This window comes from Lasioglossum baleicum, chromosome 6 (genome assembly GCF_051020765.1).
Source record: "Lasioglossum baleicum chromosome 6, iyLasBale1, whole genome shotgun sequence".
Classification (NCBI taxonomy): Eukaryota; Metazoa; Arthropoda; class Insecta; order Hymenoptera; family Halictidae; genus Lasioglossum; species Lasioglossum baleicum.
The window spans coordinates 3360630-3375678 of NC_134934.1; the positions used below are offsets into that span (position 1 = coordinate 3360630).

The following is a 15049-nucleotide window of genomic DNA, read 5'->3' on the forward strand; positions in this document are numbered from 1 at the left end:
TTTTAGACTTCGTATTATAGTCGGGCGTAAGCCTTCAGCCGCCATTGTGAGAAGCCGCGCGGGCGCGCGTGCACCGCCGCTCGCCATAATAGTCGGGAACCGGCAGGAACCACGCGAATCCTGCAGGATGCACCCGGGAATGGCAATCGAATCGATCTCTTTTGACGGCCTGCACCCCCTATACACCCCCTGTGGCTTCGACCAACCCCGGTTATTACGTGCAAAAAGAAGGAACGATTTTCTGATGCGGCTTCAACGATTCCTCGCAAGTAATCGACTCTAGTGTTCAGTTTAAAAAATGATTCATTGATTTTTTTAATAAACGCTGTGCCTCGTACATAATTTCATTGTTTGCGAACAGTACGGAGAATTTGATTTTACATTTTCTACGTTCCTCCTCCTATTCAACCCGTCAGAAACTTTCTTGTCTAGGAGAAAAAAAATTCCGGATGAGGGATTAATAAACTGAAATTGTAGATTTAAGATAAATATACAGCGGATTTGATGCATTTATGACAAAAATGAGTAATCTAAAACAGTGAAAACATTAGAATAATTTTACATTACTGTTATATTATTTTCAACCTATTAAACATGTTAAAAAAGAGAATAAATGTCTACACTTCACTCCGGATTCTTGTAATTCAGGTAGAAAATTTTTATTTTGCATGAAGATCCGCTGACTAATGATAAACAATAATTCAATTGTCACTCCGGTCACAAAGTAAGAGAAGCGCATAACAAAGTATTAATTCGCAGCAGGGTTAACATTCTACATAATCAACAGCGACAGTACAATCGAATTTTCGGGAAACCATCTACCGATGATTCTTCTACGTATCGCGGAGTACCTCGAGGATTAAAAAATCTCAGCGACAAGGTCGCGAATCATCGCGGGGCCGTCGGTTAATCGTGTGCTTTTGGTGGGAGGAGCCAGGTATTCGCACCGTTTCAATTTATCTCTGGTTTTTAACGGTACAATTTAATTGACGGCACTCGAACGACAAAGATGGGCGCGGCACGGTCGCGGGGGAAAGAAGGATGGGGTCTCGGGGTTCTGGAGAGGCAGAGAGTAGGAAGAGACGACCCGATTAATTCCTTTGTCGCCTATCTGCCGGTGGAATAACAAACCTCTTCGGCGGACGGGAGTCGAGAGGATACAAGGACGATAAAATCACGAGGGTCCACGGGACGCCCGGATAAAAAGACTGTAAAGCGAGAGGGGTGGGAGAGAACGAGCAATAGAGTGAGAGAGAAAGAGAGAGAGAGAGAGAGAGAGAGAGATCTGGAAAGGGTGAAGAGAGAGGATAGCGGACCTCCAGCCGTCCCTTCATTTTCCGGCATCGGCCGCGCGCCTCGGCGGAGGGAGGAATAGCAATTAAAAGTATCTGGCACAATCTTCGTTAAACTTCTTCCTCGTTCTTGGTCGACGGAGGGAAGGCATTATTAAAACGTGCCGTCGGCTGCAACCGCTACAGCGCTTCCTCCTCTCACAGATTTCCCTTCCATCCCCCAGACTCTTCACCCTCGCACACCTTTCTTCCTCTCTCTCACTCTTCCGCGTTGCGAAAACCGTACTACGACTCTTTTGCATAGAAAATGTCGCCAGCCGAATCGGCAGTTGTAAGTATCGCTGTTCAAAGATTCCGACATCTTCCACGAACGGCGAATTTTCCAGCCGGCTCCGACTCTTTCTTTCCCGCACCTCTTCTGCTCTTTCAACCCCTTATTGCTTAATTATCGCTCGGTGATTACTGTGGCCGAACATGGTCTGTGGAATCTGTTCGCAATTCTGGTATAGAGGCAAAGGGTTCGTGGTACAGACGACAGTTTCCCGAGTACCTTCCAATCGTTCGCTTTTTGTCGTTCGACAGCAGATGTTTGTCTAACACTAAACATACCCAGCTCTGAAAATGGCTGGCACGTGTTGTCTTATAAAAATCGCATCATAGAATTTGTATAGATTTTTGGTGATTTTTATTATATTAAAGAAAACAAGAATCGTCCAAGATCTCCGAAGTATTAATTTACCCGTTGCGAGAAGACGGCGCGGTGCATCTCCGACTTAGAGTCCACTTTTTCAAAGCCCCGGTCTTCGCAAGGAGCATAAAGTAGTCGCATTAAAAGTCCGCGGGGATTCTCTCCGCGAAAAGTTGCCGCGTTTCAAGGTAAGTTTCCGCGAGTCTACGGGAATAATCGGGCGATACGGGGGATGGTGGCTGGTGCCAAACGTAAACGAGGCGGCCGTTCTCAGCAACTGTGACATAATGTCCTCGTCGGTGACGTTCGCGTTACGCCGACAATATAAAGTTTCGGTGGAATCGCGGGACAATCTTGCGGTAGATCGTCGATCTCCCCCAAGAGTAAAACGACGAACCAACGAAACGTTCGACATCTGGCTACCTTTCGTGTTTCACACTTTGATTACCACCGTCTCTTTGAAACCGCGAAGTGATTTGTGATATTAATTACTCCGGTTCGGTAGTCCTTTCCTGAAATTAAATTGCTTAAAAATAAGAAATATCCACTAACAAACTCAGCGCAACGATTAGCTTGTGTTAACCCTTAGTCACCACTCGGTGACTCAGAGTCATCGCTAAAAATTACAGTACCATTACTCAAAATATTGTTTAGATTATTCAATATGTTGGTATGTAAACAATTACTAAACATTTAAGTATTGTATGAACTGTTATATCAACTTCATATCTATAAAAAGAACAAAATCATGTATGTAGAATGGAATTATTCTAGATCAGAAGAAATGTTTAATTTCTTTAAGAATACTGATGTTTCTCGTGGGAGTAAAAGGAGAATACGCAAATATTTCGCGATTAGGAAACGCCCATTATCGACTGTCACAAAAGCGAATAATCGTCCGCGGGTCTTAACAGGGGCCGGCTTTAGTCCTGGGAATTATATGACGACTTCTGTCTTATTTGGGGGTGTGCGACGGTCTGTGGGGGTGTGCCAGAACAGGGTGAGAGACACAAGTAAGACCTCTCTAACTCCAGGTATTTTCATCCTATATTCCTCGACCTCCGCCTGCCGCCGGCAGGATTACTTCGAGAGTCCCTGAGAACTTCTCCCTTTCTTACCGTTCCACGGAACCTCTCGGCTTCCACGCGGCCCAAAGCGTCTTCTTCTTCTTCATCTCTCTCTCTCTCTCTCTCTCTCTTTCCTCTCTCGCCATCCACTTCTCACCCCTAGACACCCCTCGCATTACCATTCTCAAAATTCTCGATAAACCGGGGCTTCCGCCCCGTGACGTTTTGCTCCCGCTATTCCAACGCGTTTCGCAGCTTCTACTTTCTGCCTACAACGATCGAGACTCCCTGACAATGCGATTAAAAGATTTCGATGCAGGGCCGTGCGGTAGATTCTCTCAATATGAGGCAAATCTTTGAAACGCCGCCTCTTAAATGATTCTAAAAAATACGACAAATCATAAATCGTAATCAATATCGGAATAACGTGGACCAATATAGAAAATCATTGCGTAAAGATTTCTAATTATTGAATGGTTCAAATTGTATTATGATTTCGTTGCTTATATGCCGCCCCTTACGGTGTCGCCTGATGCGGCCGCCTCTCTGTATCATAGCACGACACGGCCCTGTTTCGATGTCTGCAACAATCATACATTTTTTAGATGCTGAACGATTATCCCTGAAGAAATCCAGCGAAATCTAATTAACCCTTAACCCCTTGCCGTACCATTTTCTTTACAGTGTACTGTCAAGAGATGAACTGCTAAGATCTTCGACTAAATTCTTCAAAGAAGCGAAAACCAAGGGTCGAAATCGTAGTCCTTCTTGCAGTCCAGTTGCTTAGAATCATTTATCTGTCCCGACAACGTCCGCTTTTCGTCCCGGTGCCTCGCCAGCGGAGGTTCGCATGAGTTCTCGTTTCACAGCGGAAAATTACGAGAGGGTTCTCGGTTCGCGAGCAAGTAAATTTCCGCGACGGGTATTTACAAACGAGAACGAGCACGCGAGTGACACGGGGGGCGGGAGACTCAACAAGAGAGAGGAGATGTAGAGAGGAGAGGGTGGATGAGCGTAGCTTGGGAGGGCGAGAGAAAGAGGACACTTCATTAAGGCGTAGGATGATAACGAGGAGGATTCGAAGAACGTTCGAATGCCCGGGTACGGTTCGCTTTAGCGTGAAGGGTCTCGCTTACGCGTTTACTCGACGCGAGAACAACGCGCGAAACGTCTACGGGCTCGTACCAGGAGATACTCGTGGCAAGCGAGACGAGAGAGAGAGAGGAGAAAGAGAGAGAATGGATAGAGAGATGAAAACTCGTGGAATCGTGAAACGAGAGGACGAGGGCGCGGCATGACGGAGGGTTCGGGTGTAGGTCCGCCGCCCCTGCTGGCTCGTTGGAGATGGAAGCAATAGGGATCAACTAGTATGCAAATCGCATGTAAATATCGTTCACTCTCCCGGTACCGAACCAGCTAAAGCCTCTTTCTCCCTCTATCTTTCTCTTTATGTCTGTGTCTCTCCATTTCGTGTCTCTTCCACCTCTTTCTCTCTTTCTCTCCTGGCTCTCGGCTCTCTGGAGTACCGAACAGAAGAAATCAAAGCAGGGGACAAAAGCGGGCGCAGACGTGATCGTGACGGAATTCTTTCTCGTTCTTCCGTCAACCACCCCAACTCCCCGCAACAGCCACCCTCTAGAAGGCATTTGCTTTCCTCCGACGCAGTTATGCGAGCGAAGTGGGTGTCACCGCGGCACGATTCTTCGTCGGTCCTCTCTTAATTAATTTATTTCGACTCCACCGGCTGCGGGCATGATCGTTGTCCGACGATGACAGGCCTCTCTCTCCCTTGAAATCGCTGCCAGAAATTGACAGACCGGAGAACGAGATTCGCGTTCCCAGGGATTGTTTGAAAGGCGCCGGGTTAATGAACACGAACAAATAAGTCGAATAAAATCAAAAATGGTAAAAACTGCCATTTTTACCACATTTGATCGTTTATAATTCGTAAACGAATTAACCAATTTCAATGAAATTTTCAGAATGTATATAATTTATACGAGTTTACAAAACACATCTCTTAATTTTTCGTTATTGGCCCAGCTAAAAAAGTCGTAAAAATCAATTTTTACGATTGTTTTCACAATTCCGATCAAATGCATTTTTTCAACATATTTTTTAGACGTCACTTACTAAACTAATTCTTCTAACCTTACAGAGAAATTGAAGTCGCGTTTGGTCCATTCATTAAGAAGTTATTCTGATTTGAAGTGTATCTGATCAGTTATGTGTGTACCTGTATATGCATGCGGAGGAGAGAGGTGTCGAGCCTGCAGTAATTACGCGGTGTAAAGGGACTTTTGTGAAACTTATTTCGGAATCGCGAGCCAGAGATAAACGAACCGCGGGAAAAAAGAGATCTCGATTCGACGACGACGACGACGATGAGAGAGGGAGGAAGGGCAGCTGGCAAGCTGTTTCCGGACTTCGAATCCGCAGGATTAAACGAGCCGAGCGTAATCAGGTCATATAAATGTGGCTGGCTAATTGCAGATAGTCGACTAGGCTGCTGCAAGGGGCTCGCGGATAGGTAAGTCCAACGGTGATCTCGGCTCTCCTGATGGACGAATAAGAAACGAGCTGCTTCCGAGGGGAAGAGGGAGGGAGAGCTTTCGCTGGTTTCCTATCTCGCTAGCAAATGGGGTAGCCGAATTAGTCGGGATAATCGAGTCGGTGGAGGAACCTGGAAGGAGGAGAAGCTTGTTTCCTCCTCGACGTAAAATCTCCTCCTTTACCGGCGCTGTCTATTACTCTATTATACACCCCCCATTTATAAATATTGGCACATTGGATCTTTAACCTTGGGACAATAAACCTTTTATAACATCGTCGCTTCTATTAGCGACCTAGTACTCGTTTACCGTAACTCTTTTAACAATTTTGTTTATATCCTAAAAAATATCACAAGATCGCTACCAATGTCTATTCTTTAGGTCGGGGGTGGCCAACCTGTCGCGCGTGCGCCAAACGTAGCGCTTTGTATCTTTGCGCCTATTTATTCTTTTGAAGTAGGCGCCATAAACTGAATCCATCGTCATATTTTCAACACCTGTGTGCTCTCAATTGAATTCATACAGCCTTCTTCTTTATTAAATTATTTTATATCAAATGAATTACTAAACCTTTTAGTATATATGTATGAGTAAATTGCATCAATTTAACATGCATAAAATGAAAAGAGAATCATATACTAGAATGAACATATTCTAGGCCAGAAGAGATGTTTAGTTTTTGCGTTAAAGTGATACCGAGTTACGAAGGGTTAAAAGATTTCGATGCCGACAACAATGAGCGAAACTGTCAACGACTATAAATCGAGGTTCGTCGAGGACGAACGGTACCCTAACTTACTGTCGTCGCGTTTCCCAAGCCAGAGGCTGCAGTCTGCATCGCCGCTATCGTTTCTCGACCACGCGGAATCGTGTTTAGAGGTAAAGCCCGGTCTCGAACTTTTCTTCGCGGCTTAATTAACCTCGGCACAGGATAAGGTGGGGAAGAGAGTGGTGGTAGCGAGAGCAAAAGAGAGAGGGACCGTTCTAAGCGCCACGATTCTATCTGTCCGGTCTCCCATTTTTCGTGTCGAGGTTGGGCGTCGAAGAGGGTGCAGGGGGTTGGGAGGTTGGGAGAGAAGCTGTTTTTAAGAGAAGCAAGCCACGGGTCCGTCGAGGAGGAGACGATTGATATCTGAGCGTGGTGCCACGTGAGCTCCCGAAGCCACGGCGTCTAATTAACTCCGTGACTGGCTGACCCCACGCGACCCCGGGGCTCGTTGCATGCCTGCCCGGCGCCTGTGTGCTTGCAGTCCTTGCACATGCACACGGTCATGCGGGGGCTCATCCGCGCGCACACGTGTTGCATCGACTCTCGCACACCTAACGGGCCCGCTATTCCATCGTGGATAGAGACATCATCGTGCCACCGGCCGCTCCGGAACGCTCCGAGCCGCTCGAACCCGCTTCAGCCCGCTCCGCGCCGCTTCGCTCGGCTCCACACGGCCTTATAGGGTCCCCTGGATGAAGGAGACAGAACTAGAGAGTATTCTGAGAGCGAGAGAGCAAGGAGAGGACACGAGCACGCTGATGCATGAACTTGAGAACGGCCGGCTGCAGGACCATGCCCCAGGAATTCACGAGCGAACCGTCTCTCGTCTTGCGATCGGGAATCGGGACAACGCCAACCCTATCTCCTCTCCTCTTCTCTCCTCTTCATTCTTCTTTGCACGATGACGAGATAATTCCACGCAAGCGGCTCGTCGCCGTTCGATCAGCAACGATCGACGCATGATTAGGACTCCTTTCAGGATCTTCACCGTGGCTACTGCGTGTAGAATTACTTCCTAATCGGTTGTCCATTGTATATTGGACATCCTGTATTATACAAACATATTATAGAAGAGAAATTTTAAATAGTAGAAAGAGGTAAGAAACAATAGGAAGGAGATTGATGAGTGGACCGCGAATCTTTATACAAAATAAAGATCGTCTGCATCGATTGTAAAAAATAGAAACTAAATTGAATGTTATTTCGTCAACAATTCTTTGAATGTTATTCTTTGAATATAGAAGATTCATATCAAATATAGAAGATCTGGCAACCCCAATTGTATTGGTTAGGTTTACGTAAACCAAGTCTAATTTCTTAGCCGTGAGGTTGAAATAAAGTATATATTATTATTATTATTATTATAGAAGACAAATTAATCTAAAGGACAGAGCAGTGAAACAAAGGCGAGGTGTTCAAGTCTCTCGTCAAACGATCTCGTCAGTTCTTCCCGCTTCACAAAGCGCGATCACGCGAAGATGATTTCGCGAGGGTGGCTTATAAAATAATCGCGAAAACACGGGTCCACCGGGTTCCGGTGTAAAGCAAAGCGGAGCAGTACGGGCGCGGCGCGGAGAGGTCCGGAGCAGAGAGATTGCGCAGCCTCGGTTTTTCGCACGCTCTCGTGCAAACCGAGAGACAGACGTACCGCGCCCCCGTGGCCCCCGGTGTTTCGTTAATTAAAATGAACGAACGAACGAACTGGTTAATTTTATGCGAGTGGCGAATCGGGCCGGCGTGCATGGCTTTCCCATTACCGCGCCCACCTCGCCCGTCCCCTCCCCCACTCTCGATTGGTCATCGTTGTCAGAAGCGATCATGCTCTCCGCTTCCGTGCTCATCGTCATCCGCTCGGTTATCGACCATGTTACGCGCCGCCGATGCCAAACGCAGTTTTGCAGCACATTAACCCTCTTTCTTTCGTTTCTCGTTTCTATACCACCGCACAGGGGTTCTTTCCATTGATTTAGCTGGCCAAAATTATTTACAAATTTTCACATAGCCCCTTTCCACATTTTAAAAACATTCTTTAATACTTTTTCTTTGAATAAATTGTCCAACGCGACCGTTCCGCGACGGAATTGTTTTGGCTAGAGGAGATACCGATTCATTCCGCTTAAGCCGAGAAAACGCGCGCCAAGCAGCATTTAATGCTCCCGGATACTGTGATACACTGCTTATTGCCGACAGCTCCGCGGAATTTTGAGCAGCCGCGACTATGGCCGCCGCGACACCCCCGCAACTTTTACTTCACTGCTACACCCTTGATTACGCGGCTAATGGCGAATAAATCTTGATGAACGTTCGTAGAATGAAGGACGATAATCAGTTTAATAGATTGAAGCTCTGTCGAAACTTTCAGTTCTTTACATTTTGTCGCTAGACTGCAGATTTTATGGAATTATAATATTAGGTCGCGCGCGCGTTCGGATAGTAATTTCGTTTTTCGTGTAGAGATGGCATTGCTTCCATTTGTTATTATTAGATTGCGGATGTTTATGCAATTTCTAATTTTTTCAGACAAATTGCAAGAGAGTGGGAACAAACAGAATCTTATCTTCAGTGGCAACAGCCTTTACGGATCTGAAATATCAATCGAGAATATCGAGAACATTTTTAGAAGATTTTGAACATTTTTATCATTAATGCATGAAGATCCGTAATCTAATTATCACTTAACCTTATTTTAAATCGCAAAATCGTGGTATATCTCGACAGCTGACATTTCATACGTCATTTCCTGGCTTGTAGTACTTTCTAACCATTCAAGTATTTTTTTTGTCATCGTATCAAATATTCAAAATCAAAATACGTATTTCTATCACCTTTTCCTTTTTTATTACCGCGAGGGTAAAAATGCAGTAATAGAACTGTTTAAAAATACTGACACAAGAGGCACGTAGAGTATAGATAAATGTATAGATACATGTATAGAGTACTTTTAAACAATTTAAGAGTTAATTCTTCTTGTCCGGCAGTTCTAATGTTAAGAAGTTAAGTTGAAGATTCAGATACAAAGGGATGTAGGGAACGTTCGCGGATGTTTCGAATTTAGTTAACCGGTAGACCGAGAGCGATTTCAAAATTCCGATCGGTCGCAACGAGGTTCGAGGGTGCAGAGGCGGTCTGAGGCCGGAGGGAACGGTACGGGGGTGGAAACCAGCGTGGAAAACAGGGTGTGGCGCGTGAGAGCTGGCTCACCTGAAACAACACAACGTTTTCAGATCGCTGATCCCATAAGCGTCCACGTTTGATCCCTCTGTTGTTTTGCGAACGCATTCGCCCGCCTCCCCGGTTAATTCGCGAAAAGCTGTAACCGCATTCTTCGACTCGAGCGGAAAACTACGCGTCTCCTCCTCGTGTCTTCTTACCATTCGCGCGGAAATTCCATTCGGGACAACCAGCTTTTTGCAATTGAAGCATCAAGCCCCGAAACCAGTCGAACTTCCGTATTCTACAAAAATTATTCTATCGACTCGCAAAAACATACCGTCCGGAATTAATTCAGTTTATGGTAAATATTTACAAAAACGACAATTGCTTGTGATCATTTTTAATGTCGTATCGAGTGCGTATGCCCTCCTCCATTGATAAAGTAACCAACGTAATGCAGACTCACTTCTGATCAACCCTCGTTCTCGATTGGTACCACTGCAAAGGCGTTCAAAAAATGAGTAAGTGTAATTTAAAACACTAAAAACTCATTAGAAGAATTTCAAAATACTGAGTTACGTTATTGTCAGCCTGTTAAACGTATCAAGAAAGAAAATAAATTTCTATTTCGCTTCAGTTTGTTGAAAATCAGGTAGAAAAAATGTTTATTTTGCATAAAGATCAAAAAATGTGTTGGTGAAATGTGTGATTTCAAACGGTGGAAAGATTCCAAGTAATTTAAAGGAGAGATAAATTCCTATTGAGTGTCTATGTCTCGCAATGGATACAAACAATTTTTATTCTATTATTGAAGTAGGTAAAAAGCAGTGAAGGGAGGTTCACGATCGACGTCGCGTCACATCGGAAGAAGATACTTTCAGGATTCGACTGTTCGCAGAACGGTAAATCTGGAGTTGATTGTACGGCCTTTTCGGCACCGTTAATTAAAAGAAAAGAGTGCACCGTCCGCTAAAGGGGGCGTGTGTTAACGCGGTTATTTTTTTCAATTGCGCTCTTTAGCTGGTGGGTTGAAGAGAGAATTTTTGTCGAGAGGGGGTGTGCGAGAAGAAAGGCGAAAGGCAGGGTGGAACTCGTCAAGTCATGCAGAATAGTAGAGATATATCGTAGCGTAATATGCAAAGCGGATCGGATGTACCCAGTAGGGGGGCAGAAAGGGGGCGAAAGCGGGAGCCAAGGGGTGATTAGCGGGACAAAAGCTGGCGCCGCTACAAGTGGAACCAAATTGGTAGAAAATTGATAATCAACCGCCAATATCAACCTCCATTGGGAGAGAGAGCCTGGTTGGGTCGTGCTGCCAACGGGAGAGGGCAGAGGATTACGTGGAAACACGCGCGAAATATTTATCCGGGGAATATAAAAAGCGACACGAACGACGTGCTCGATATATGTACCTATCGATACCTTCTCCGACAAATACGCTGAAATACACAAAAGCGTACACTACGGTGGAAATCGAGCAGTTGCGTGTCTCTTGAAATTCAATTAATCTCGACCGGTAATGGTGATTGTCGTCTTAAATAATTAACCCTCTCGCTGCGGGGAGTCGCGTATATCAGCAGGTTCGAACAATAGACACTAAACGCTGTCTTTTATCGCTTCTGTAAAAGTTGTGTGGCCTGCGTGTCATTTATTCGCGAATATCTGCTCTGCGATTGAAGAGGAATGCTTCGAGCTCCCCAGTAAACAACAAGAGTACATCAACATGTACTAAAAATACAAACGAAAGTATATGTACTGAAAATACAAACAGAAATACATCAACATGTACTAAAAATACAAGCAAAAGTGCACCACAAAATTATATAAATATGTACTAAAAATACAAACAAAAGCACACAACAAGAGTATATCACACACAAAACATGTATTAAAAATACAAACAAAAGTACGCGACAGTGTACTTCAATCGCAGAGCAGATATTCGCAAATAAACAGCATACAGGTCACACAAGTTTCACAGACGCGGCAAAAGACGTATGGAAATTGACAAGAGGGAAGATAAAGATAAAATATAATGTGTCTGAGAATGAGTTCTAAGGTTCACAGATCACAGAAACGTTGATCTTGCGTCGGCTCGGCGATGCGAGAGGGTTAACTGCGGTCGAGGTAAGCGTTTCACAAGCAATTTCTGGAGACATTTACATTGTATTTCAGGCGAGCACGGCAGGACGGTATCCGGAGAAGCTGGTGAATAATCGAGGAACCGCACAGTGGGCTCGATTGAAAAAGTACGCGACATTTTTGAATAACTCTTAAACCACTGAAGATATTGCAATGAAATTTGAACTGAATATATAAAAAAATCATTCCTTTTCAATGATTTTTAACATAATATATTTCACATTTTTTTTAACCGTTTTTATTAATTTAAAACAGCTTTATAAATTATTTATTCTATAATGTATTTAATATTTTCGCTATTTAATGCAAATAGATACAATGTTTAAGTTTTACATTCTTGAGAAAAATTGGTTAAGGCCGAAAATATTGAAAAATTGCAACTTTTACCACTTTTGATCGTTTATAATTCGTAAACCAATTAACCAATTTCAATGAAATTTTCAGAGCGTATATGTATAATTCATAACAGTTGACAAAACACATTTTTTAAATTTTTGTTATTGGCCCAGCTAAAAAAGTTGTAAAAATCAATTTTTATTATTGTTCTGGACAATTCCGACCAAATGCATTTTTTAAACTAATTTATTAGACGTCATTTACTAAACTAATTCTTCTAGCCTTACGGAGAAATTGAAGTCGTTTGGTCCATTCACATAAAAGTTATTCTGATTTAAAGTGTGTGAAATCAGTTATGCTCCTTACTGTGTATGAAGTTCTAAAAATAAAATAGAATTGTTATATATTAACTTACTTGATGTATTATATTAAATAATATGAACAGTTCATAATATGAATACTTCTTCAATCGAGCCCACTGTGAGCCGGCGGGAAGAAAAATTGAGCGACGAAGAAACGGGATCAAACGATCAAACGCTTCGAGTGTAAAAACAGCTTTGGGTAAGGAGCTGGAGCCGTCGGCCAACCCCACTGTGAATAGAACACGTGTACGGTGTCGCGTCTATCGGCAAAGTTCATCGTTACAGAGAATAAGAGAGAGAGAGAGGGGGAGGGAGATCGTCTGAAAGAGTTTCCCAGAATGTGAGCCGTGACAGGGCCATGGTGGCGAGTGCGTAATCGAAGGAATCGTAGAACACTTTTCTCATGCAAATAAGGCCGATGCGGGCCCCGTCGAAGGGACAACGAACTTCTTCTCCCTTGGCCCGGAGCTGAAACTTCGAACTTCGGTCCTTTTAAATTTAAATGATTTCCCCGCTTCTCTCTTTCTCTCTCAATGTGCGTTCTCGTTCATTCTTCCTTGTCCGACGCAAGCACGATCCGCGATAGCACGATAATAAAACGGGCCAAAGGACGCACATCAGACGAATAATTTTAAAACAATTTCCGGATAGCGCGCGACGACCTGATCGCGAATCTACGGTTTACGAACTCCGGAAATAAGTGTACTGTGGTATCTTACAGCTTCCGGTTAGGTCAGCGGTTTCCAACCTTTATGCTACTACGATTTCCCGAGCAAAAAATTTTATTCCGCGCCTCCCTACCTTTTATTTTTTTTTAATAAAAATCATACTTTAAACACGTTTCAAAAACTGTTAAATTTTATTGATTTGTAGATATTATGGTATGAAAATTAGTTTGTTATTAAGAAATTTTGACGCCTACCCTGGCAATAGACCGCGCTTCCCAAGTTGGAAACCGCTGGATTAGGTCGACGACTTCAGGATTATACATCTAATCCCTGAAGGAACACGGATAAAAATGAAAGATATTTTTACACATTAACCGAGTAACGTACACATATTCAGTAATTAATGTAAATACATTATATTATATTGTGTTTCAATTACATTTTATTTCAATTACATTGTACGTCGATTACACTCATGGTTCGCGTAATCAGCAATTAAACGAAGTGAAAGGTTCGAATTATGTAATACAATTACAATCTAATTCAAATACTGTGTATAGAAAATACAATGTAATTCAATTACAATGTATTTAAATTAGCACAGCTCTGCTAGTAGATCACGTTATTGTAGAGAACGTCCTGCTACCGCGATTGAACTGAATTTATGCAAAATATTCCAAAGGAAACGTTTTAGATTAGATTATCAGAGACACTTTGTTGCTACAGGTAGAAAATCGCGATCAGAACCAATCAATTTCCTAAGAAAAACGGCGAGCCGTCGATCACGGATCTCTACCTATTAATTACGGTGGGGTAGGCGACGTGTTAATTAGAGTATCCGTCGGGACACCCTGTACACGGGTTCAGTAGCGCTTCCTAGTGGAGTTCTCGGGGATTTTACAGCGCTCGTAAAAGAGCGAGCGTGCGTCCGGCTCGGTGATTATTAAAACGAATAAAATGTTCGGGCTGTACGTAATAATAAGCGGGCACGCGCGAATATACCGGTGCTCGGCGATAATTACGAGGTCGGTGGCGGGATCGCGCGGCTACTGTGCACGGTATAATGTTAAATATATCAAAAATTATCGTTTCGCCGGTACATACGCGGAGAGAGCCAACACCGGGCTCTGGCTCACCCGGACCAGAATCCAATGACCAGAAAAATATTTGACTATAACGGGGATACGGGCGCGTGGTCACCGGCGCAGCTGGATACCGCGGTCGCATTTGAAATTCGAATTATTATAATCGTGGCGGTGGCACACGATTAAAAACGAGAAAGCCAGAGGGCACGGGCAGGAGAACAAGCAACCGAGCTCTCCGCGGCTCGATGATATAATAATTATGAAAGAGTTACATGCTGCGATGCGTCTACGAGGCGGAACAGTTAATTTCGAAATCTCATGCGCATTCGATTACACGTCGATACTCGACCGACCGCCCGAATCGCACTTTTCGCTATGTTGATCGAAAGGGAAGATGGTATGAGGCTTTTTGAGCTGTGTGTTGTTAACACGTTGACTGCCATTGAAAATAAATTGTCTGTAAAATGTAAAAATATGTATTTCGTTGAATGAATTATCTTGATTTCATTGAATTCTTTAGGCTGTTCGATTGGCAGTCGGAGTGTTAATGAATGTTCGTGTTAATGAATGTAAAAATCATTGTAATAATGCGTTCTTTGTACAATGTGAGCATCTCAATAAATCGTGTGTTATTCTTTTATGTGTAACTTGACGCGATCACAAATGGATAAATTATTTGTTGTGTATGTATTTATTTTGGACCGTTTCACAGGAGTGATGTAAATGTACGGCGGTATGCAAAAGACTCAAGTTTCAATTGTATAATATTATACATTCACTCATCAATTCGTTTATCAACCGTACAAAATTCCATTGTACGTTCTGATAGCTAATGACTTCAGATAGCGAACAATCTAAGAGTTTAGTATTAAATATTGCATCCTAGGCAATACCTTACATTCGCGAATATTAGTTTCGTCTTTCTTTAAAAAGAA

At 43.5% G+C, this 15049-nt stretch overlaps 1 protein-coding gene across 4 annotated transcripts in view; it reads left to right on the top strand.

The window, feature by feature from the left end:
- LOC143209766 (uncharacterized) overlaps positions 1 to 14761 on the top strand; it is a 206475-nt gene extending 191714 nt beyond the window's left edge. For 3 of the 4 annotated variants that reach the window (XR_013009143.1, XR_013009144.1, XM_076425879.1), the window contains one exon: positions 11697 to 14761. The gene's annotated coding sequence lies outside the window, so the exon portion shown is untranslated. The other variant, XR_013009142.1, reaches the window with a different exon arrangement.
- The last annotated feature ends 288 nt before the right edge of the window (positions 14762 to 15049 follow it).